Source organism: Python bivittatus, unplaced genomic scaffold, assembly GCF_059951505.1.
Source record: "Python bivittatus isolate LINGU-HERP-01145 unplaced genomic scaffold, Pbiv_v1 ctg000700_np1212, whole genome shotgun sequence".
Lineage (NCBI taxonomy): Eukaryota > Metazoa > Chordata > Lepidosauria > Squamata > Pythonidae > Python > Python bivittatus.
This window is the reverse complement of record NW_028277098.1, coordinates 9344834-9369918: the sequence shown is the minus strand read 5'-3', so window position 1 is coordinate 9369918 and position 25085 is coordinate 9344834. Positions and strand designations below refer to the sequence as shown.

Below are 25085 nucleotides of genomic sequence, written 5' to 3'. Positions count from 1 at the left end.
CAGCAAATGGCTGGATTTGTATCCCAGCTTTTCTCCAGGAGCTCAAAGTGGCTTCTAAGGACCATCTCCATTTTATCCCTACAGTAACCAACCCGTGCTGTAGGCTGGGCTAAGAGAGAGTGGCTGGCCCAAAGGCACCCAGCAGGTTTCCACTGCTGAAAGCTGATGTAAACTTAGGTCTCCTCACTCCTAGACCAACACCACCCCTATGTGGATACCTTTGCTGCTACTATGACAGCCTCTCAACTTTGGAATAGGTTATGTATTTAATATTTTTCTAGAAAAATTATATGAACGCCTACCATTCTAATGTTTAAATGATATAAATTTTGTGGGTAAACGTTTTGTACAGCTTGGCCTTGTTTTGCTTTCTAAATAATTGTAAATATTAAAATAATTCTGATCTGCTATTTTCAGTAATCTAAAATGGAAGTGTTCATCATGCTAGATCACATATAAAGCATTATTAAGGCTTCTTTCTTCCCTAAAGTTACTGACTAGCCTAGCTGTAATGAGAATGCCAAACGCTTAAAAGGAAGTTAAAAGCCAAAATCTATCTGGGTAATTGGAATAAGGATTTCTTTATTTCAGTTAATGGAAGTGAATTAGCAATATATTTGGAATACAGGAAACAGTTCCATTGTCCTCATGAGTTAGCATTAAAAAGAATGTAAAATAGGCCTGCCAATTTGTGACTCACCGAGACAAATGTAGCACACGGGCATGTGTTGCTATTATTATTCCCTAAACACGTTAGAAACGCATGTAAAAAAGTAAAACTGTGCAATCAAAGGAGAGGTCTGATATAAAATCATAAAATAAAGTAAGCAGGTAAAACTAGCAGAGAAATAACAAATCCTTGCAGAGCAGAGAGATTGCACTGAGATTAAAAGGACTAGAGGAATAAAAAGAGTTTCGCCTTGGGTCAAAAAGATAAACTAGGCCACAGGCCAATTTGAGCAGATTATTCCATACCTATGAGGCTACTATCAAAAAGGTCCATTCCTGAAATTGCCATAGTTAGAGCAAGGCCTCCAATGATGATGTTTGGGCTCAGACATTCCTTTAGGCTTTATTGTCCAATGCCAGCATGCTAAACTGGGCCTGGTGGTGGACTAGGATCCCATGAAGATGATGCAATATTGGCATAGTGCAATCATAATACTCAGTTGCAACCCGCGCCCCTGAGCCACCATAGTTGGCACTATCTAAAATTTTTGGAAAGTGTTCAGGGACAAGCACACCTCATGAAACAGACTGCAGTAACCCAAACTTAAGGTTTTTAAAGGCATACCAGGCTATCTCTATCCAAATAAGACAACAGATAGTACCTTATAAATTTACTCAGTGTCACAGAGACTGCTTAAGCTTCTACCTACAAGTTACAAAACTGAGCTTTAAGGATGAGCGCAACCTCTTCCTGCAGTTGGAACACCACGAAACTGGGCAGATTAACTTCCTGCTGGGTCTACCTCTCTCTTGTCTGGATTGAACTTCAATCATTCAGATCATTTTACCACAATCAGGAATCGATTAAGCACTTTGACCAAGTCACTAAGATCTGATAAAAAAGAAATAGAGCTGCATTGCATCAACATTCTGATGGCCGTGCATCCTAAATCTCTAAATGATCTTATATTGATGTTAAACAGTAGAGGGGATGTTATGTCAGTATTAAATAGCATGGGGAATAAGAAGCTTGCAAAACCCCAAAACATAAAAGCCAAGGAATCAAGCAGATATTCTCCTGTCTTCTGGAAACAGCTATCCGGAATTAAGCAAAATCATTGCAGAAGTCTATCTCACAGTCTCGACATAATCCACAAGGCCCAGTACCATCAGAAGGATAATCAGCAGGATCATATTGCTTCTTTCTCTCTCCCAGGAAAAGTTATCACATAAGGCCAGCTTTTGTGTCAAAACCAGACCTAAACCTACTTGAAATAGATCTACAAAAGATGTTTCATTGAAGAGCTAGCAACAAAAATCTCACCAAGAGGCGAAGCTGTTACTTTGCTAGTCTGTGGCTGCAGACTAAAAAACAGGGTGAAGGAACAGTTAGGAACAAAGGGCAAGGCATGACTGAAAGCACAGAAAGAGGGAATATCTCTCAGGGCTAATATGGATCAGGATTTCCTCAGCCACAGCTCATTGGGTGATTTGGGCCAGTCATGGTCTTTCAGCATTCTCTCTCACTGGGCTTCTCTTGGAGGAAGGAAATAAAATGTCTGTCACTTAGATCTTTTGGAGCAAAGGTAAGTCATAGATGATAGGAATACATTTTTGAAATATTCAAGAAATATTTTTTAAAAAAATCTCACCTGGAAAAGGAAACCCTTTATACCAAGATGGTATATCTCAAACCGGGGCCACAACCACCCAGGATCAGTGATCAAATTTGAGAGGTGGCAGGTCATGTTTTATAGGCTTGCACAGTAAAGCAGGATCACTGCCAGAACTCATTCCCGCTTTGCCCGGACAAGTGTTTCTTCAGGCAGAGCAAGGATGCACTACGATAAGTGCTTTACATGCCTCCATTGGCATTTCTGATTGTACAAATTAAAGTGGCAACCCGATTGGTATTAGACTGGAAAGGTGAATAAATTCAGGTGTGGAGGAGCATTCAAAGAGTTGCAGACTCGAGGATTATAAAAAGCTGTTAATACCTGAATTGGTTCAGATGAATCCAAACTTCATAATCCACAGCTGGGTAGTACTTTGGTATGTTTTACTGCATATTGCCAACTCTCCATTATAAGTATAGAGCAAGCCACCTTGGAAGCAGGACATCATTAAGATTTCAGTGATGGCTTGTCACTCAGCACTCATTCCTGGTGGGTTCTGCATCCAGAGCGGGATCACTGTCAGAACTTTTCCAGTCTTCCAAGGCTCTGGGTTGCACACACAAAGCTGGCTTGCTGTCAGAAGTCACTCCCATTCTGCCTGGACAAACTGCTTGTTGGCTCGGCAAGCAAAGAAGAGAGGGAAGCCCAGAGTATGGTCTTATAGGGTACCAGTTTTGTGTGTGCAAAACTTTTGGCATGTGTACCCAAAGCTGGATCACTGTCAGAATTCTCCCCTGTTTTGCCTGGACAAGTAATCAGCAAGGTCAGAATTTTCTCTATATATTTATTCTTTTAAAATGTATTTCATAAAATTATGTATATTTAAGAATGTTATTTCTAGAAAGCAAGTATCAATCAAAAATATTGTGAAATAGGAAGACTGGCTATATCAAAATTAAAATCCAGAGTCAAAGATTATGCAAAACATGTTCAACATTGCAAAAAATGTTTCTCCCTCCCATTGATAAATATGGTTTTAAATTTGATTGTTTTATACTTTATTTCCAATGAAAATGTTTTAATTTATAAAGTTGTGTGGTACTATTATTATTATTTCATTTTATATCTAGATTAAAATTACATTGCTAAAAGGAAATGGCATATTTATTTATCTCCACTGTTAACCCACTATAAAATCATTTCTTTTATTCTGGGGCAGAGGTGGGAATGATAGTCACACAAATTCATAGAACCACAAAGGATGAGAATTCCAGCTGTGTACAACTTCCACCTTAGGAAGATGCAATTCTCAGTTCCTCTGGATAAAAACAGTAAGGAAGCTTCTTACAGAATGGTCACCTCTCATTAACTGCTTTCATTTTTAGCAGCTCCTGAATATGAGCTAATTTTTCAGTTAGTTATTTGATTTATGTGCTGCTTTCCTCCTCTCCCAACCTCATTGAAAGGGCCCTTGATTTGGAACAGTAATGGAGGCTTCTGCTCAGAGAAACATATGGCAAACTAAGCTCCATGGACAATCTTAGCAGAGGGATAATAAGAAGCTGCGGACTTTCCTGTATGAGTTCTAACAGCTGGGGGCTTCTGTCCCTGGGAGCAGATGTTTAGGACTGGCTGTGGCAATATCTTCCCCAAGACTAGGCTGAAAAAGAATGCCAAAGAAAGCCCCTGAGATTATGCCTGCTTTAAGAATTTCAGAAAGAACAAGCCAAATTAAATATTGACACACATCCCTCCTACTATTTAGCTTTTAGTGTGTGTGTGCGCGCGCGCGTGTGTTTTGACATAGTGGGGAAATTATATGTTGCCAAGACCATTGGATGATTCCACTGTAATTTAAAAACAAAAGATGTGGTGGCAATTGAAAACATTTTGGGGGGCAGATGTTATGTATAGCACAGCAGTTGTGCCCACATGCAGCAAGCAAGCTGCTTCTCTCCTCAGGGGTGTTTTCTCTGTCCTTTACCCAGATAACATATAAATAGTCCAGCCAGATTTATGGGATATTCATGAAAGTTGCAAAAAGACACGATAATGTGTGCAGGGAGATTCAGAGTGAAGAGTTTAAAGCAAACCATGTCTGGCTTTGTAATAACAGAAACCTATAGAAATGTATTTGAGAATAAAAATAGCCAGTATCGTAATGCATTTAAACCTTCTCCAGCTCTCTTTCAATGGAGGTGGAGAGACCAGGTAGTTGTTACTTCAATTTATGTAATAAACTGTTTGCAATATTCAAAATACAACCTCACTTTACATGCATATAAAGCAGACTTCCCCTGTTTCCCTCTACATGTCAGACAAGTCCTTTAATTCCATGGACTGTATCACACAGCTGGAAGGCAGCAGGTAGGGGAAGTCTAAATGCGGTTATATTTAGAATACTGTAGGGAGTTCTAATTCAGTCGATATATCTCATCTCTCTATTGTAATGGACCTGGAAAGGTAGAGAAAGCATCAATCAAACCAATTAAAGGACTGGAACACTATACAAACTGAAAATACAAATTGTGGGAGATTTTTAAATGTAGAAGACCACCAAATATGGAACATGATAAAAGATCCTTCAGTGATCTGCTTTACATATGTCACTAAATCTCAGTATCTTTAACTCTTGTTTATGAAAGATGCCATAATAGCCTTGTTCATATGTACGCTATAAATCATGGTTTATAAACCACAATAGCTAACTTCACCTAACACACTAAGTCAAAACCAAACCAACTACATTATGGTTTGCCCAATGCATGAAACCAACCAATGGGCGATAGGAGAAATATAAGCAGGGAGGGTTTTTTAAATCTTCTTTTCATGGCATTAGAACCCAGTTCTAATTCATTTTCCCCATTAAATGTATAACATTCAGATCAGATTTAAAAAGTGTCTTTCCAAGGCATAATGTATAATTAGCATATAGAATTTGCAGGCACAAAATATGGCGATAGTTACTGATATTTTCTTTAGGCATATCATTCTAATTATGGAGAGGAGGCATAAATGTGCATACTGCCCTTTCCCCTACAGATATTCCTGCATAGAATTAGAAGGATAATATTCATTCTGTGGCCTCTGGTTACGTACTTGCCTGCACATGATCAGTAACCCTGATTGAGAAAGCTAACCACATACAGATGGTTCCAACTCTGCTCAGAACATTCACCTCAGCACAGGGAAGTTGGTGTTTAGTTGATGTAGAACCAGAGCATGAAGTCCTTATCTCCTGTCCACTTTTACAGTGATACCTACCTGAAAATGTACAGGTAGTCCTTGTTTAGCGACCACAACAACATTTTGTGACAGCATCCACAGTATACTTCTGGGATCCAGAAGGTGGGCCTTCTCTGTGGTAGCCCCCGCTCTTTGGAACATTCTGCCCCCGGAGATGCGATTGGCCCCCTCACTCCTGGCCTTCTGTAAGGCTTTGAAGACCTGGTTCTGCCACTTGGCCTGGGGTGGAGAGGGAATACCTCAAGCATGGGGATGGCTAGCCCCATAGAGGCCTTCTGTCTTCAGCCTCAGATTTTTCATCTTCTTGGACTCTCCTTTCCCTTTTTAGTAATTTTTTAACTGATATTTTATGTATTTATATATATTTGTGTTTTTGGTGTTTGTTGTGAGTCGCCCGGAGTTCTCCCATTGGGGGGAGATGGGCAGTTGAAAAATTTAAGAAATAAAATAAATAAATAAATAAATAAATAAATAAATAAATACTCATAATTCCATATCTGCTCATTGATCATCAAGGACACACATCTTAACAAGAATGGGAAGGAACTTGTTGTGAGGGGATTGTTGGGGAAATAGTTTTGGAAACTATCTGGATTGCAACCACAGACATCAAGTACCATCCATGAGGATGAAAAAAGTGACAAACTGTGCATTGAGCCGTCATGAGGCAAACTCCAGTCTTTCACCTTTGTGTACTGACATTGGATATACGGACGTAAATCATCTGGTTCATGTCATGACACATGTTTTTTCATCTGTCCCCCTTATTTCCCTTATGACTACAACTCCCCTTCTAGGTTAGATAGCCAGACAATCTGGCTCAGAATGGAATTACTCAAAGTTAAAATTTAATAGGAGCTCTGAGACAATTCTTGTATCTTCTCTGCACACCGCCCCCCCCCCCAGAAGTTACATCTTTGGGACATAATGAAAACATGGAAATGTCTTCCAGATAATTACTAAAAGAGAGCTTTTTTTTGTATTCTCTCTCAAGTGTCTAATAACACTCCTAAAAGAGTTCTGTTTATTTTATTACAGATGTTTTTATGCCACTCCAATTGACTGAATCCACTTGATGTATAGTGCTTTAAAAATGACTGCAATTTTTTTCCATCATGTTTCTTTTGTTTCTTTTTATAAGGCCTTATTTACTTTGGACACTCGAGTTCCTCATTTATGCTTAAACATCATCAGAGGAAATAAGCAGTCTGAACAATCAAATCAGGTAGAGACTTCATGAGTCGAGACTAATTTAGACAAGAGCAATGCTGATCACAGATCTTTTCTCCCTGAGTAATCTGGACTTATCTTCACCCCTGCCAGTGGCAGTTTGCCAACAGAAAGGCTGAGACCACACTATAATTTGATGTTTTGAAATTTCCAGGGATAAAATAATATCAGCTATTTCTGTAAAGACTACCATGTATGCACCATCTGAAGTGGAAAGTTTGACAAAACAAACTACTAGTTTTGTTACACCAGCAGCAAGATTACATTAGGACCAAACCAGCCTAACTAACTTGCGATCCTATGAATTCCTAGCGAAAGGATATTGACAGCACTGCAAACAACAGAGAATGTATCAGTGCCAAAGCTATTCTCCTAGTATCCATAGCAACATTACTGATGCAGACCAATCATGGCACAGCGTGCGGACAATCCCCCTCCTACTGGTCATGCATAGAAGGTTCCGATCTATGCATAGCAATACCAGCCAAGGCAGTTCGCCACTACCCTCAACTTCAAATCCCTGTCTTGACTGACCAACATATGAGAAAAGAAGGATGCACAGTTTAGAAGGCAAGATAGCACCCACGAACAGTTATCCATGATCAGGGTTCATTGCCTTAGGAAGGAAATTTTTTCTGAGGAAGAAGATCATTTTTGGCAGAGAGCAAAAAAGAGAGATGCTACATCTGCACTCCAAGGAGTAAATGTTGCTAACTCACTGTGTTAGTGGGAAATATCAAGGGTTAGGTATTTCCACAGAATGAAGAATTAAAGCTAGACATCTTTACTGGCCTGTCAGAGACAAAATTGGGAGAAAGCACTGCCTCCAAGGGCTGCACTTCCCAACTCTACAGAATTAGCATTGCACGAATAGGACGGCTGGAATCATCTGCTGTGATCCTCCAGATACTGTTACAAGTGAAGAACATCTCTCCATCTGAAAGACCTAGACATATTCTAGTCTTCTTCAACATTGACCCTTCTAGACATGGACTACAATTCCCATAGCCCATGATGTCATGTGAATGATGTCATCTAGAAAGCCACAGGTTAATAAAGATTGTCATATATAGTAGGACCAAGTAAACATCTTAAGAAGCCTCAGCCTGTGAAGTAGATTTGGTTTTATGCCCAAAATGTTCCAGGTTCAAACTCAGGATGTGGTCTCCCATTAGTAGTTTATAATATCTAGGTACAAATACATATGTTGGGTTTGCACATTACATTAAGCTATGATTTGAACAAAATATGCTAAGCATGAACTGTGTCTAGACTAACCCAATTTGTTAAGCAAAACCCAAATATATGGGTTACTACAACCTATGAAATCAACCACCATAATTAAGAGAGTACAGACCAGTTACATGAGACTGTGTCTGAGGATGTAGAACATACCCATAAGTAAACCATTATTCTAACCCAACATTCATGTGACATTCTCACTGAACCATAAATTAATCACACAGACTGGCTTTGCCTAAAGACTGACATTGATTAACCAATGCATGGTCAGTATGGCACACAAACATAGCCTTAGGTGATTGAACTGTGAAAATTAAACAATTGAATTATCCAGCCATACTCCTGTGCTGCTCATGGGTAATTGGTGAACCAACAGATCTTATTCCCTATCCCCTTACTTAAACTTTTAGATATCCTGATTGTTTAACTTGTGGAGCAATAATAATGCTCTGAAAGTTGAGAGGTTCCTACTTATTCAGTGTCTTGAGGCCACCTGAGGAGCATGAGGGAAGGGAGCCCAACCTATTTATCCCCATAAACCAATGCACAACAGCTGTAACAACTGGATTTCTTCACTGAACAACCATAATGGGGAAGGAACAAACAAAGAGGTTTGGAAGAATAACAGTTGCTAGTATACTCAGTTTGTAATATTCCATATGAGAATTTGGAAACATTTGCAGTAGCCATACCTAGACTGTGTTTCTACATTAACCCACAATTTACTGAACTAATCCCAAGTAGCCAGATTCATAAAACACATGATACATTAACTTACCTATTTCAGTTTAAACCAACTTGCTATGAAACCCAGCTAGGGCTCCATCTTCTTTTGCTTATTCTGCTTATGTGAGATTCACTATCCTTCTTAGCTCTCCCTGCAACTTTGGAGGTTTTTCTTTTTCTTTTTTTTACATTTGTTTCTTTCTTTGAGGCAAGATAATTCTCAATGACAGGAAAGAAACATACACAATTAGTTTTTGCTTATAGTACTATAACACATACCGTGATACATTGCTTAACATCTTGCATGTGGTTGCATGAAATCTTTCAGAGTATTTGAAGCAAGTTTTGATCCAGTCACTAGATGACCTTAAGCAAAGCATTCCAGTATCACTCCTCTATTCTCCCAATTTGCAATATATGAGAAAAGACTGACTTACCTTACAGCATGGATAGAAAGATTACAACCAGATAACGCTGTATGATCATCCACCAAAGCAACATGCATTTATTATTTAAAAAAAAAAACTTCCAAAAAACATCATTAGGGAGCTATCAGATTCTAATTCAATTCACCTTTTGTTGAAAGCAATGCTGTCATTTATCCATTAATAAACTTATGCGGAAGTCAGAGAACAATATTAATTCACCTGATAGATGGGATTCAGCACGTACGGCTATTCCAAGGGCTGTAATAATTCAAACCATTTTACAAAATTGTTCTTTTAAATCCCATGGCAAACAACACAAACCACACTTCTGTCAGCTCTATAATATATCTCTTGATTCCCTACTTCCCTGAGCAAGCTTTTAAGCAGAGCATAATAAGGTTTTGAATCAGGAAGCATAACAGATTGTTTCTACAGTTGCTCATCTCCTCTCTCTCTCTGTGTTTTATTCCTTTTCAAGCACGAATCCTCAAAGAGATGAACTAAATTTAGCACACTCCACATTTGCTTGTGAATCATGGGTTGGAGACAGGCAATTTTCCCCTTTCCCCCCATAGCTGAAAGTAGTATAATAGAGTCATTGTTACCTATGGTTCTGATGCTCAGCCAGTAATAGGGTTGGGATCTGCAGATTTTTTTTGTACTGCTTCAAAATCCTTGTAGTTCTTGTTGGACATAAGAGCTCATTCTAGTGCTTTTGTCAGAACTACTAAGGTAGCGCAGCTGAACGCTTAAGAGCACTTTCACCTCCTGAAAATTCGAGAGCTCCACCTTCTACCTCATTCATCTGTTACCGATGGCACGTTATGGAGACAAAGGCAAGGGCCTTTTGTGTAATGGCCCCTCAGCTCTGAAATTTACTGCTACTAGGATGCACAAGGACTCAGATCTGCAGGATTTTAGAATGCTCTACAAATTTACCTGGCTTGGAAAGACTCTGAAATACCCCCAATGGACGAATGGTGGGTGAAAATGACAGAATTTGCAGAGATGGCAAAATTAACTTGTTCAGTTAGGGAAAAGACAATAACTACATTTGTTAGTGACTGGAAACCTTTTATGGACTTTTTGCTGAAAATGGAAAAATGAACTTGTGATTAATGGGTTTGATGATTAGACAGGGTAGAATATGGAAAGAAGGGAGCCATGATATAACCTTAGAGGGGATAAAATATACATGCATTTATAACTGCTGTAAAGAAGATTGAAAGCCACTCCTTTATATCTTTTTTCTTTTTTTCTTTTTTTCGTCTTTTTCTCTTTCATTTCTTTTTTATTTACTTATCACTTTTACTTTACTTTCTTTTTTCTTTAAATTTGTATTGTTTTTACTCTGCAAAAAAAAATTTTTAATAAAAAATTTTAAAAATGAAAATTTATCTGGCTTGGAATTTTTTGGGCGGACCTTTCTCTTGAATTGTATTTAATCTGAATGGGTTCTTCAGTGTACTTATATTAGTCTTCTCTGAAGTGGATATTTCTTTACTGGCTTTGAGTATATCAAATTGATTTTTAATGTTTTGTTATAATTTTAATATGTAAGCAAGCTAAAAAAAACTTGATGGATATCTTTTATTATTAAATGATGTTATTTCTTCAAACATATGGATGTTTTTTGTTCCTGATTTTGCGTTCTAAAGCTGAGCTAAAAATTTTCTCTGAAGAAAAATCTGTGATTGCAAGGGGATATCTCTCTGTCTCTACTTACAGAGTGCCTACGTTCTTGGAAAATGGAGTCCTTGCTGTGGGGTATGTAGTAATGTTGGTGTTTATATATCATATGATTGAATCTGCAAGAAAACTTTGCAGGAAGCAGCATTCCTGTTCAAGCCAACTCTCTTCCAGGATACTCCATTCCATTTCTGATTTTGTATTCTTACTCCACAAGTCACTCAACACTCTATGTCTGCTAAGCATACTTCCAGTTACTTCACTTTAAGATGTATCTTGGAGTACTTTTGCAAATCTTGGGGGTCTCCTAAGCCATCTTTTCATGCCTGGATTGTGCTGTTTTGACTACATCAGAATCAGCAGATAATTGCAGCTCTGCAAAGTAAGTCATTGTGCCCTAAGCACAGTGTCTCATGGGACTGTGTACTATTCCCTGTGTTGCATAGGCCTTTAATCAAGTTCTGAGCTTTCATTAAGGCTAAGCTTGTTGTATGAACCAGGAATAACCACCAGGTTTCTACAACCCAAAATTTGGGTTCATATTTCAGTTCCTGCAACAGGAAATGGTTGCAATTCTTCACATCTTCTGTAACCTTGTAAGGAAAAAAAATCTGTCCTCAGATACAGACTGGCTTCATACCACGCTAAGTCATGGTTTGTTGAATATGCTGCAATTGGTTGGATTCAAGCAATACACTAAGCCAAAACCAAACAAATCACACAATGTCTAAGTGAGAATTAAGTCTAAGAGACAGCTATATTTGCTGAGCTATTTCTCTTTACATGGATAGGAAAACCAGAAGAAAACCAGCTCAGATTACAGCATGTATGGATTCTAGGAATTAGATTACTAATACAGAAGAGACTTATAAAATTGGTAGCATTCATGTGGTTTTGATTTACAAACCTTGTCACACGTCACAAGGTCACCATGAAGCAGATTACCAATTGCCCAACATGGTCTATTCAATGTGCCTATCCCCAGTGGAAAGGAGAGTGAATCATCTGGATACATTTCCCTAGGCAATTTTAGTGGACTCATTTTGAAACCACACACTGGAATTTTTCCTCTTTTGCTTCCTGTGTTGTTAGACAACAACGGTCCAATAGTTTTGCAACTGTGGGAATAAATGTCCCTTTGAAATGGCTTAAAACGCTTGAGGAGCAATGGGCCAGAAGAACTATGAAGTTCCTCTGAGATGCCAGATGTGTGTGTGCATGTGGGCCATCCAGAAAAGCATCAAATTACAGTCAGATAGGAAAAGTTCCAACAACTTGATTGTAGTTGGATGCTGGCAGGATAGTCCATGAAAGCTGGAGATTTATATGTTTTTGGTCCTAGTAATTCACTTGTTTGGAACAGAGTTTGAGAGAAGAGCACAATGTTATTGGAATAGCAACTACAACACTTTTGAAATCATGGGTAAATTAAACAATATGGCTTGTTTTTAGAATGCATTAAAAAAGTAGACCCTTTCTGTCTGCTAACTGATGGTTTGAAGCAAACACATCCTAAACAATAGACTGAAAATCAAACAAGTTTCATCAAGAGCCCTACTCATTATTGACAGGTAGCTAGAGAGACGTGGGGAGCGTTGTGCTGAATTATTCAGGGATGCCTGTGAGAATGTATAGTAGGGAAAGATCAAAAATCAATTTTGGTTTGAACAAAATGCAGCTCAGCTGGTAGACACTACAATGGCTTACATTTAGTAGTCCCAATATAGTTTTGATTCAGCCAGATGGATAGTGTTTAAAAGATTTCCCCTCCAACTTTGTGGCATCATGTGATAGTCAATTATGTGCCTATAGTATAGTTGTGCGTTCTCCAAGGAATTTAAGGCAGCATAGTGGGGTTATCTTGTTTTCTTTTTGTCACCACTATTCTAAGAGGTAGATTGGATCTGAGAGATAGTGGCTGGTATAGTAAAATCCAACCTTAATCAATAAAGAGGAGTCAAACCCCAGTATGGCAAACCAGAAAGGTCAGAAACTGGAGATAGGAAGCTGCAGAAAATGCTATTAGGAATAGCAGAAAAAGGACTATAAGCTGTGTGCGTGTGTGTGTGTATTTTGCTACTACTAAAACTCTCGTGTTTGTAACCTTCAACCGGGCAAAACGGTGTGTCATAGGGCAACAATTTTTGAACCAAAGTACCTCAAATGAGCTAACTTACAGAAGTGTCCAAAATCCGTGACCCATTACTCCCATGGGATTGAAATTTGGGAAATTTGTGGCTACTTCAGCATTGCTCTGCTGCTGCACCGTCATGGTCAGCCCAGGACATGTGATTGTCATGGGCATATCCCCAACCACTGTCCCACCCCCTTCTGTCTCTGTGCCTAGTCGGCTGGCAACAAGGCCTGACGGGCAAGTGGCGATTGGCTGCTTTGGAACCAAGGCCAACATTTGAAATCTCTTAATGGTGGTGGGTGTTGAGGGAAGGATGAGGGAGTAACTTGGATGTCTACTGGTGAGGTAGGGCTGGCTGGGGGCCCCCAGCAATCAACAGGTAGCCCTCTTCCTCTCTCAAGGGAGGGGGCCCTTGGGGACACACTAGAATGAGGAGTGGGGGTGCAGTTTTCCTTACAGTCTGTGGCTCCCTTTGTTCCACCTCCCCCCAGCAAAATGGCAGCCAGTTCCACAGGTCAGTCGAGGAGGAGGAGGAGGAGGAGGCGGCTTCATGTGGGCTCTCCTGAGGATTGTGAGGGGAGGGGAAATGGTGCAAGCCTATATTATATGTGGGAAGGAGGGAGGGAGGAATTTCTGATGCTCCCTGCCAGCTTCCCACAAGCAAAGTCAATGGGGAAGCCGGCAGCAAGTCGCAAGTTGCTCACACTCCCACTACTTGTTTGTCCTTGGTCATTCTGTTTCTCTGTTTAGCTAAGGAAATCTCTTTGAAACGATGACCCAATGGGTCACAGGTTGTTTAGTATACTATATACATAGTAAATTATTCTGATTTAATTACAATTCTCAGGTGATTTCATAAAGAACAACCATGGTGTTAGAAGTTCAAATAATCCAGTAGCTTTGGAGACTCTTAAGTATATGTAGAACTCTTATTTAAAGCCTAAAGACCTAGCAAAAATGTGATTTTAGCAGCCCTGTTGGATGGGAAGAAGAGCTTCTCTCACTGCAAGATTTCTACCAAACTCAGTGCAGAAGAAGGAGAAATCCAAATATATGTCCCCATTTATGCCATGGACCACTGGCAGTACCAACCTTTAAATATTTTACTTTTGCTGCTGCTGCACTGATGACTTTGCCTTGTTCAATATAATGAATATTTTGCGTTCAAGAGAAGCCCAGTACTTGCTGAATGGATTTTGGAGCTTGAAGAATCTGCTAGGCTTCATTTAAGATGGCTCCTTGAGAAAGCAGATGACTGAGAGCTTAGAGATAAAGAAAAGAAACTATAATGGAAAGAGTGGTTGTGGGAATTTTGGGCATGACTTTCTCCCTCAAACTACGGATGAATGCAGCTTTAATATTAGAATGACCTGAACTGAACTAATCCTGGGTCAGGAACAAGGGATCTTAATTGTAGGGTTACCAAATCTGGGCTCCAAAGAAATCTAGAAAAGAGCAGAGATACAGAAGACCCAACTCTTCACTGCTGTCCAGTTTATTGTACTTTTACAGCCCAGATATGATAACCTTCCTTAATGGGCTGGTGGAAGATTGCTAAAAGGCCCCAGACAATGAAACAAGCCTCCAGTAGGGAAACAGTAAGCCAGGCTAGACAAGTTTTTGCCACACAATCAAAGGAATATCACTAAAATGCCGTGGTTGTGTTTTACTGTGGTAAAATTAGGGTGTTATCTAAATTAGGCAAAACCCTTTTTCTGAGCAACAAGAACCAGGGCCAACAGAACTCACACACTTAGAGACAAGTCTGGTCTCCAGACAGTGAGAAGCAGTGCCCCACCTCATACTTGGTGCCAGTCACCGTTGCCAGTCACCCTCAATGGAGATTTGCTGTGTCCCCTTCAACCTTCTAAGCGTGTTACCTGCCACCATCCATTGAAGGCTAAGCATAGAGGTACCCCTTCTTAGAAAATATGAACAAATGTTTTTCATGATCTAAGCCAAACTGGTTAGATAAACACCTGTGGATAAAAGCCTCGCACTGAGGGCCAGATCTCCTGCTAAGGCCACTGAATTTTACAAAATAAGTCCCTTCGTATCTGTCTGTCACACATGAGAAGTGAGAGCACTTGAAAAACCTGGTGTTATTCATAAGCATGTCTCTTTGGAGTCAGTTGCATGCCCTGAAGACTCTGCCAGATCAAGGAAAGTGTCTTTGCAAACCAATGACTGTGAAATGTGCTCTGAAACTGAAACAGGAGTGATGGAACTGATTTCAGAATCTAAAAAAAATCCAGAATTTTCATTGCTAACAGACTACTATAGCCTTTCCAGACTTTACAGCATAAAGGATACCAGTACATTACAGCCTGGGATACCCAGTACAGAGGCAGAGAATATGATTTATACGTATGTATGTATGTATGTGTGCACATGCTATATGTTCAGATACATAATCTTCTGGGCCAAGAGGCACAGTTGCAGTGGATTTAGTATGCATGTTCAAGAACTCTCTACAGAGCCTAACTTGGAAATACAAACAGGAAGTTTAAAGATTCCTCTGATAAAGACAAAACTTAGGGAAGGAGCTGTTCTGTATGTAGTCCAACCAGCCAGGACAATATCACTCTCACTATTCCCTACAATAAAAGTAGTTGGTCCTTGGAATGGTTCTTTCAGACCAATGGCACTGTTAGCATCTGTGTGGACCTGAAAAAAACTGAACAAAGCTATGGAAGGAAAGAAATATATCCTTCCTATTATAGATGACATTATTTCACCACTAGCAGGGACTTGAATATTCTAACAGCTGCCAGGGGATTTTGGCAGCTCCAGCTAGATCCAAATTACCCTAAATTAGATTTCTCTTTAAAAATGACTTCAGTTTGTTGGCTTACATCTACTTATATATCACTCAGATCAACTCAAGGCATTTTATAAAATCAAAAACACAAATAAAGCACAAATAAAATAAGCTGTTCTCAAGGGAAATATTTGTGCTTGTTCAACACTGGGAAGATGTTTCAGTATTCAGGGGCAACACTTACGCAAAGCCTCCCTGAGAATTAACATCACCAGAACTCATCTAAAGTCCTAGCAATGCTAATGACCACAGATCTAAAACTGAACAACAGGAAATGTCTTCTATTCCTGAAGAAACTCATTTACCCTGGACTTCTCATAATTGAATTTAGAGTGAACCCAGATTTTTTTTTTTTTTTAAAAAGCGTGTTTCAGGAATTAATCTCTATTCCCTCCCCACAAGAATCAGGAGCTGAATTAAGAACACTTCGCAACATGCTACAATATCTTGAAAGATTTGTAATACAATTGGCAGATGACTTGCAGTATTTAAATTAATTATTCAAAACAGATGCATTTGGCAAAGAGAAGATGAAGCTTTCAGGACTCTCAGGCAAATCATAATCAAAGTTCCAGTGCTGCCAGTCTGTGATATCAACTGCTTTGCTCTTGTGGATACCAATACTAGCAGCAATGGAATAGAAGTATTACTTCAAGATCACAGAGGAAAGAGGAGAGTTGTTTTGGAGCCTCTAGAACAGCAACAGAACCAAAACCAAAACTCAGAATGTCCCAATGGAGAAATAATGCCTCATAGCAGTGTAGGCATATAAACAAGACTCAAAGCACTTCTATAGGCTGTGTATACATAGAATATGTAGACCACAAGCCATTGGTCCCTCAATAAAATTCAAAGATTAGGACAACATACCAATGGAATGTAACCCTGATGCTGAATATCATCCAGGCAAAACACTTGTAGAAGAATATACTTGTCCAATACCCACTGAAATCATCTGAAATAGTCCCAATTTAACTTTCAGAAGAGACGGAAACTTAGTAGTATTGCATGTTTCAAAATCAGTTTCTGATTGATTTCACCAGCATATAGGCCATAATATATGTTTCTGAACCTGGGCTACTAACAATACAGTACTGAACTTTATACCAAATGGTTAGCCTGCATAGGCCTGTACTTACCTACCACACTCAAGCCATGCTTTGAAATGAATATCCAGAAGTAATTTCTTGTGATGAGAGAATTATTATTCTAGCTGAGATACAGCTGGGACTAAACATAATGAAGGACAAACACTTAGGCATCACTCTGTGCAAAGAACATGCATCACTATCTTTTGACAGCCATAGTTGAGCCAAAAGCTTAAAGATTTGAAGCAAGCTTGTTAAAGGAAGTACTGATGGTTACACTAACGTCTGATTAAACCCTGGATAAAAATTGCAGCTGGTATTTGTGAATGGAAGCATTACTTCCCTAAATATCCTGAGATTGCAACTAGGGCTGATCTTACATGTTCTGCTGGCATTAATTGTTTTTAAAACATCTTAATTAAATGGTGATTGTCCTAAGGAACTTGTTACAGATAATGCCCACAGTTCCAAGAAAAAGTGTTTGCATTGATTATGGAAAAGTAGAATTTTGCTCATATTGTGAGCCAACAAGCCAACAAGAAGCATTGCAGAAAGAGCAATTAAATCTGCAAAATAAGCTCCAGTAAAGGAAGATTTCTTCTTAGCTTTATTAAGTTATAGAACAACTTCCATTTATTCTGCTTAGTTTAGTGCAGCACAAGTAATCATGGGTTGACAGTTACAAACCCTAGTTCTAACCTGGGACACAAACTTGCCCCCTTGGTGATGATTTCAAGGAAGTTTGTGCATTGAAAATAAAAGCAGCCTAAAAATTACATTTTGAAAACCATCATGAGGTGCAGGCTTTCCCAAAATTGCATCCTGGATCTCAAGTGCCAATTAAATTAAATGACCAGAGAGAATAGTCAGAACCAGTAACTATAGAATAGGGTCAGCCATCTCAATTCTATACTGTCAAAGTCAATGAGGACAATAGGAGGAACAGAAGACCCCTGAAACTAGTTCCAGAGAAGCAACACTCCTCATGTTTACAGGAACTTCTAGAAACAGGTTCAAGCACAGTAACTTTGCCAATAGATCAGAATTCCAAGTTTGTACCTCTACGGATGAAATATCCAACTACCGCAATTATACACATGTTTCTCATCTTCAAATACAACACGTGATTTCCAGAAGCAAAGCCATTTATCAGCCTATGTATGATAAAGACTAGATTGTACAAGTAGAAATAGCAATCATTAATTGGGCAGAATAATTCCCAGGTGCTGTTCAAGATGACTGATAAACTGCTCAGCATCTCAGAGTCGAGAAAGTGAAAAGTTTAAGTTTGTTGTGTATTTATGAATTGTATATAATTTATGACTCAGAGAAATGAAGTGATATGCACGTATAATCAGTGACCAGGAAAAGGAAGAGCCAATACCTTATAAAGAAGAACTTATAAAGATTAGATGGAGATTTAATTTACTACTAGGAAAAACAGATTAAGGGCTGCTGGCATTTATAAATTTAGCTGTTATAAATAAACTAAGCTATATTTAACTGGAGTCTCAGGCCATTTTATAACGAACAAACAGCAGTATCTGCATATCACACAAAACTAAACAGTGGATTTGCTTAGTGTTGGCTAAGTGCAATGTATGAATCCAGCCCTTGTGGCAAGCAAATCTTTGTTTATGACTTGTTAAAATATGGTTAAATGTATAACTTAGTCTGATCTGTGAACACAGTCAGTGGCTTGGTTAAACCATCAGTGAATGTTAATAGCAAAAAGGAATTGCCCAGAACAATGTGTCCTCTTGGATGGTGCAGACATTTTAAAATAGAAGTAAGGAGTTTAGGTTCAGTGTTAGACTGCTCTTTTGCACATCAACAATAGAATGCTCTTATTCACTGTGGGAGCCAGCAAAGAGTATGCTGACTTCCCAAGCGTGTCTTGCAGATGTAACAGGCTATGAGAACAACCCTGAGAAGAGGAGGAAGAGCTGCAGCCAAGGCAATGATCAGATATGAGAAATCTCAGCCCAAAGCAGGAATGGAATTTGAGAAAGCTTCTCAGATTGAACCCTCCCTAGTTCTCTGTAGGATAAAGGCAGGGAAGGGAGAGGCACATTCAGAGTTGCAAAACTGAAGTCAGCCTTCAAAGTAGATCAAACGTGAACGCCAAAGCTATGAATACTAAAAGTACTTTTATTATAGGTTACAGTAACAGAACCTAACTCTTCAGCCACCACTTCATAGGAAGAAGTGGGTCTATGTTGCTGGGACAAATGGCACACCAAAGACCCACTTTCAAACTCCTCCCCGCTTCTCCTGTCACCCATACTTTGGCAACAGAAGTGAAAGAAAGAGCTTTTTGGCACACTGGGAAAGCCCTGACTCTCCCACTGTCAAAAGATGAAAGGGCCTGCAAATGAGTGGCCAGGAAGCGGGGGTGGGTGCGTGGGCTGTACCTGCAGTGGCCTCAGATGATCCATAGGAGGAGGACAGGCAGGTGTCTCATGGTATGGTGCACTTTTGATGGACTGGTTGGCACAGCTTGTGCCAGAGGAAGCTAGAAAAAGCCACTTTAGGCCTGGAAAAGGAAAAGGTGAGTTTGCCCTGCATTTTTCTTGGCTCAGGGGTGACCCAAACTCAATATCATCTCTAAATACAATTGCTGAGCTTCTCGAGTTCATGCTTAGCAGGTTGTGGGGAATAGCCCAGAGACTTCCAGTTGTTAAGAGCACTTTAAGTATAAGCTACTTAATATAATTATGGATTTGCCTACATTGGCTGCTTTTTAGATTCCTCCCCTCTAATTCTTTAATTAGATGTTGGTCTGATATGTGTGTATGTGTACTGTATTATGTGTGTGTGTGTGTGTGTATGTGGTATGTATAAGGCATGTACATATATGTGTGTGTGTCAATACTAATCACATTCTGATGGCCAGTCTGTTGATAGTTCCTGGCAGGGGCAACACCTTCAGGTAAAACATACGGTTTTAGGCACAAGGCTGGGAAAAATCTCAGAACCATGGTCAGCACTAGTAATCAGTCTTCTCCAACCTGATGTCATTTAAATGCATTAAGTTACAGTTTCCATGTTGCCCAGACAGCATGGGCACCTTTGGGAGGACTAATGTAGGATATATAATTAAATGAACTCTAAGTATGAGTATTCAATAAGAAAATTGTGGCAATTAGAAAGAAGTGTTTCCAAATAAGAGAACTATAGAATTCTAAAGATGCTATTCCATGGAACCATGAAAGGAAGAATGAATCCTGAAATTAAGCCACAGAGTATCCCAGGGAACGGCAAGAGGGGAACCAGGTTGTTAAAACGCTGAAGCTATTCTCAGAATATGCTATCCTCTGCTCCATGATTATTTACAACAGGGCAGAATGCTGAGAAAACAAAATTCTTGCAGTATATTTCATCACGAATGGCAATGTTTATGTCTTTTCCCCAATAACATAGATTTTGTTAGGATTAGATCTTTCAAGAGACTATAACTTCTTACAGAAAACAAATCAGAGTATACTCTCAGTATAGATAAGGCAGGACTAGCAGGTCATAGGCAAAATACAAAGAAAAACAGCAATCTGGTGAATGGTTTGCGGCAGTCCTCAGTTCCCCTTTAACTCAGTGAGACTCTGGGAGGGAGTCCATCTCTCTAAAATTCCTCAGAGACTTGCATAGTGTTTCCATTTCTATTTGCAGCCTGAAAAAGTTCAGTGAGAGGCATGAATTGTACTTGTGGGGTTTTTCCACTGACCCAGGATGCCCCAAGCACTGAAAATGGCTTAGATAATATCTGAATGATGTGTTTTTCAAAACCCAAAGATCTGATTTATTTTCAAACTTTTATGAACTTAGAAGAAGATCCATATGCACCTCTTTATACTGGGGAAGGAATGTGTGGACCAAAGAATATTTTGATGGCTTAAAAATCAGTTTGCTGAATGCACTCCTTCTAGAGAGATGAAAAACTGTCAGAGCTGTGTGCAACATCAGTCCTATCTGCTGGCAGGCAGTATAAATCTTTTGGCCTGAAATGTATGCATGCATATATGAATACTATATATACAGTAGGTGTGTGTGTGTGTGTGTGTGTGACCATCATCATCCCAAATCAATCCATTTCAAGATAAAAGCCTCTTCTTGAAGATTATAGACCATAATCTTCCACATTGGTCCACTGCAGGTTGATAGATAGATATATCTATATTTCCCAGGCTAAGGCTGAGAAAGAGTGACTTATTCAAAATCACCTGGCTGGCATCTGTGACTAAGAGAGAACTGAACTAGAATCTGGGTCTCCCTACTCCTAATTTAGCATTGATCACTCTATCACACTGAAACATACTGTCCCTCCCTCCCTCCATCGCTTTAAACACACATGCAATTGTATGTATGTGTGTGTGTGTGTGTATATGTGTGTGTGTGTGTGTGTACAGTATATGTATAGTTTCTTTAAGGGGTATCAGATACCCTAGAAAAGTTGGCATACTTTTAGGTCCAGATTCAAATGTTTTAAACTGTATATCTATAAATAATCAAACCTGGCAAGACCAAATATGCCATTTCCCCCTTAAATTCCAAATGTGGAATTTTATTGCAGGGTTCAGTTGTAGATGCACAGCTTCGGCTTCCAGGCAGCTCTTAACTGTTTTGCTCCCAACAGGCATCATCTATGAAGTGTCGTAAGCTATAAAGCATCATAAGCTTTCAAATGTTCCAAGTGGCACTGTGCGTCAGTTGTCAAATAGTATGAATCAATAGATACCATCACAGTGCCACTTCAAATAAACCACTTATGCTTACTACATAAAATTGCAAGGGGCCGTGAGTTCTTGGTGGGTGTTGGTGCTATAGACTTGGATTTGCAATTTGAAAAGCTGGTGTTGGTCCTCAGGAGAGTATTAAAGCATTGCCACCAGGTTGGCTTCAGGTGGACTTTGGGAAATCTCTCTGAGTCAGAATCAAGAGGTCCTAGGATGCAGCACAGGCATCAAAATCAAATTTCCCAATATTTTAATGGCGTTGTTTTTATTACTAATTATAGGTTATGGTATGGGTGGGGCAGAACATAGCAAATCCAGAACCAGAATGAGGATACTGTATATGTGATGAGTCTTTGCTGAGCTTTAATGCTGGCATAAATTGAACTGATCTAGGCAGACCAAAATGAGCTCCAGCTTTTAAGCAGCAACACAGTCTTTGGGCTGGAGGATGAATTCACAAATTTAATCAAAAATATTAGGAGAATATCCCGTCCAGAACACTTGAAGACATTATTGTAAAAAAATATCCTTTGATTGTCTAAATAATTCCCACTGCAGGTGACACAAATTATAGAGTGCATGACAAAGAATTCACATGGTGCCAAATTAGGCATTCTGGAAACATGACAGCATTGGTTTCTAGAGGAGTCTGACTCACTTCCTGGTTTTATTACTTTTTCCCCAATGAACTTTACAAAACCCTTGGCATTTTCAGATCTTCCGCACCCTTTCTTCCTGGTGTTTTTCCGCATTCGCATACCAGAGCAGCAGTAAAGCAAAAACCTATTTTTGATTAAGATGAAAACTGTCTACTAGTCCCAGAAAAAGGGAAGATATTTGATGAAGGTTTTCCTAAACTATTCAGCCCAGTGTTTTGAAGCCATACTTCTGCCAACATTTTAGTGGAAATAATTTGTATTCTAAAGATTTGCTAAATGGCTAGACACCTAGTCTTTCCAGAGTAGGATGTGCCGTTAACTTCATATTATAGAGCTGCTTTGCCCAAACTAGTGTTCAGCAAATGTGTTAGACTATGGTTCCCATCACCACCAGTTAGTGTGACTGTCTTAAAATGCCAGTTTGGGTTTCCAGTGTCAGTGCTTCTAACAGAGATGTTGCTATTCATCCCTTTAAAGTATGCATACCTTTATCTATACAGTAATCAGATGTGTGGGGTGCACACACAAAGGAAGTGGTATATTCATTATTTTGAACCATTTTGGTATCTAATAATTCCCTAGGTTGAAGAAGGGCTTTTTTGGGGCATGGCATAATACTATGACATCCACTCTCTTGCTAGGTAGATCTTCAACCCCCCCCCACACACACACACACACCGCTTCTTTGAATGGACTTGCCCATGCAGTTCAGGAAAAATCAAAGCCATCACTCATGTACTGTTGTATTGTAATTTTTATAGGAATCTAAGAAACTCATTTATTCTACTTATCTTGCAACAATATCGCAAACAAATCTTTGGTATACAAAGTTTCTATTTTCAGATTCTAAAGACAACATCACCAAACTGTGGCCAAATTTTCCATGGCAGCAGTCAAGACACATCATCAAAAAAAAGTATTCCTGGTTATGGTATATTTAATTGTTTTTATATTTTTATATGTTAATGTGTGTCGATCATTGATCATAATAAAGAATGTAGGTATCTAATAATGGGAGAAGAAGAAAAGAAATTGAATGTTGTCAATGGTCAAAGTATATTAATAGCTCCAGAACCTTGCACTGACTGATCAGGTAGTTATTTTGAGATGTCTGCCAAATGTCAGGGCACATCACATCTAAAAATGGCAGATGATGTAAACTAACAGGATGTGTAGCTGAGCTGCCTGACTTAAAAAACAGAGAAGGAGGGAATGGAAATGAATGAATTACAATATCTTGTGATGACAGGTTATAGAATTTCATGATGAAGAGGGCAGAGTTTCTTCTTTTCAACAGAAGGAGTGACTTCTCTCATCCAAAATTTGTACTGCTACAAAATTAACTTTCTAAAATGAGTTGTTAGATCAACAACAGACTTACTGAGAATATCAATCATTTTTTGAGGAGGACTCAACCCATCCACACTGCTACAAAATTTGCTGTGCTGCTTCTTTGGCATTTATTTCAAGGGAAAAGGCTTTTCATCCCACCTTCCCTTGGTATGAGCCCAAGTAAAATGAATACAGAAACAGCAACACTATACAAATACAGCTAAAAAAAACCCCAAAACAGATGCTGAAGCACAGAGGAGTAAAAACAACAGTGGGAAACACTCACTGAAGAAACATTTCCTTGATTCATCTCCATTAAACACAATAACAACCCTAAAGGAATGAGTAATCAATGTATAGGCATTCTTGACCATGACCTTGACTCTCAATGTTCAGAGGATTAGGGAAAGGGGCAAACCTTATGGCCATTATATTGAATCCCTACCCCATACTTATAATACTTTTCCAACTGGTGCTCACCAAATCTGGTGGGCCAGTACTGTAATTACCCCCACATAGCATAAATGTGATGATGAAGGTTGTAGTCCAACTATCTGAATAATGCCTGACTGGTTATGGTTGCCACATGGGCTGCACAACACAAAGGTCTCCATTCCCCTGAGAATCTTTTACAATCTCACTCAGGAGATCTAGCAACCAATAGCTTCCTACTCAGGAGTTATTGCTACGACCATGCAGTTGCCTCCAGCAGCTGATATTAAGCATCATGACATTGTTATTGAATGTATTTCTACTATATTTTTAATTGCCTAGGAGGGAAAAACCTTTTTGTACTTCAGCTGTGGTAATAACTTGGATATTGTTAAGTACTAGGCAGGGATATCCCTGTTGTCTCCAGCAGCAAAATCTCTTGGGCCCACCAAGTCCATACAGAGCATATCACCACTTTCCTGAGTAAGCAATGGAAAAGTCTGCTGTGCGTGAGGAGATGTTGCTTTATTTGTAAAGTAGTCTATTCAAAAGACTGGAAAAGTATTATTTCTATGTTTATATGATTCCCATAAACATAAAAATAATACTTTTCCAGTCTTTTGAATAGATTCATTTTGTCTTCTACAATCTTCAGCAGATGTCTAATACATTCTGAACTCATGGAGGATGGCATTGCCAATGGCTTCTAGTCCTGATAGCTGTGTTTTACTTCCAGAATCAGGTGACATGTTGTAAAGAAAGGTATTGTCTTTCTGTTTGTGAGTTCATCTAATGTTCCTGGTTGACCTAGTGTGACTCAGAATGCCATAAGAGATAGATCATTGGTTTAATCCAGGAGTCTCTTTTTATATTCCTTTCATTTAGCTGAAGCTGTCAGTTTATAATTTATTATTGTATACCATGCTATTTTAAGTTATAATAAAAAAGGAACAACTAGAGAAGACACATGAAACTATCAACAACATCTTCAAAGGAATAAAATTCACCAGAGAGGAAGAAAACAACAACACGCTACCCTTCCT

General features: G+C 39.1%; 1 protein-coding gene across 2 annotated transcripts in view; it reads right to left on the bottom strand.

Annotated features, from left to right (window-relative positions):
• Positions 1 to 25085, bottom strand: part of CUNH1orf21 (chromosome unknown C1orf21 homolog) — a 223797-nt gene that overhangs the window by 139844 nt on the left and 58868 nt on the right. The window lies entirely within an intron of this gene.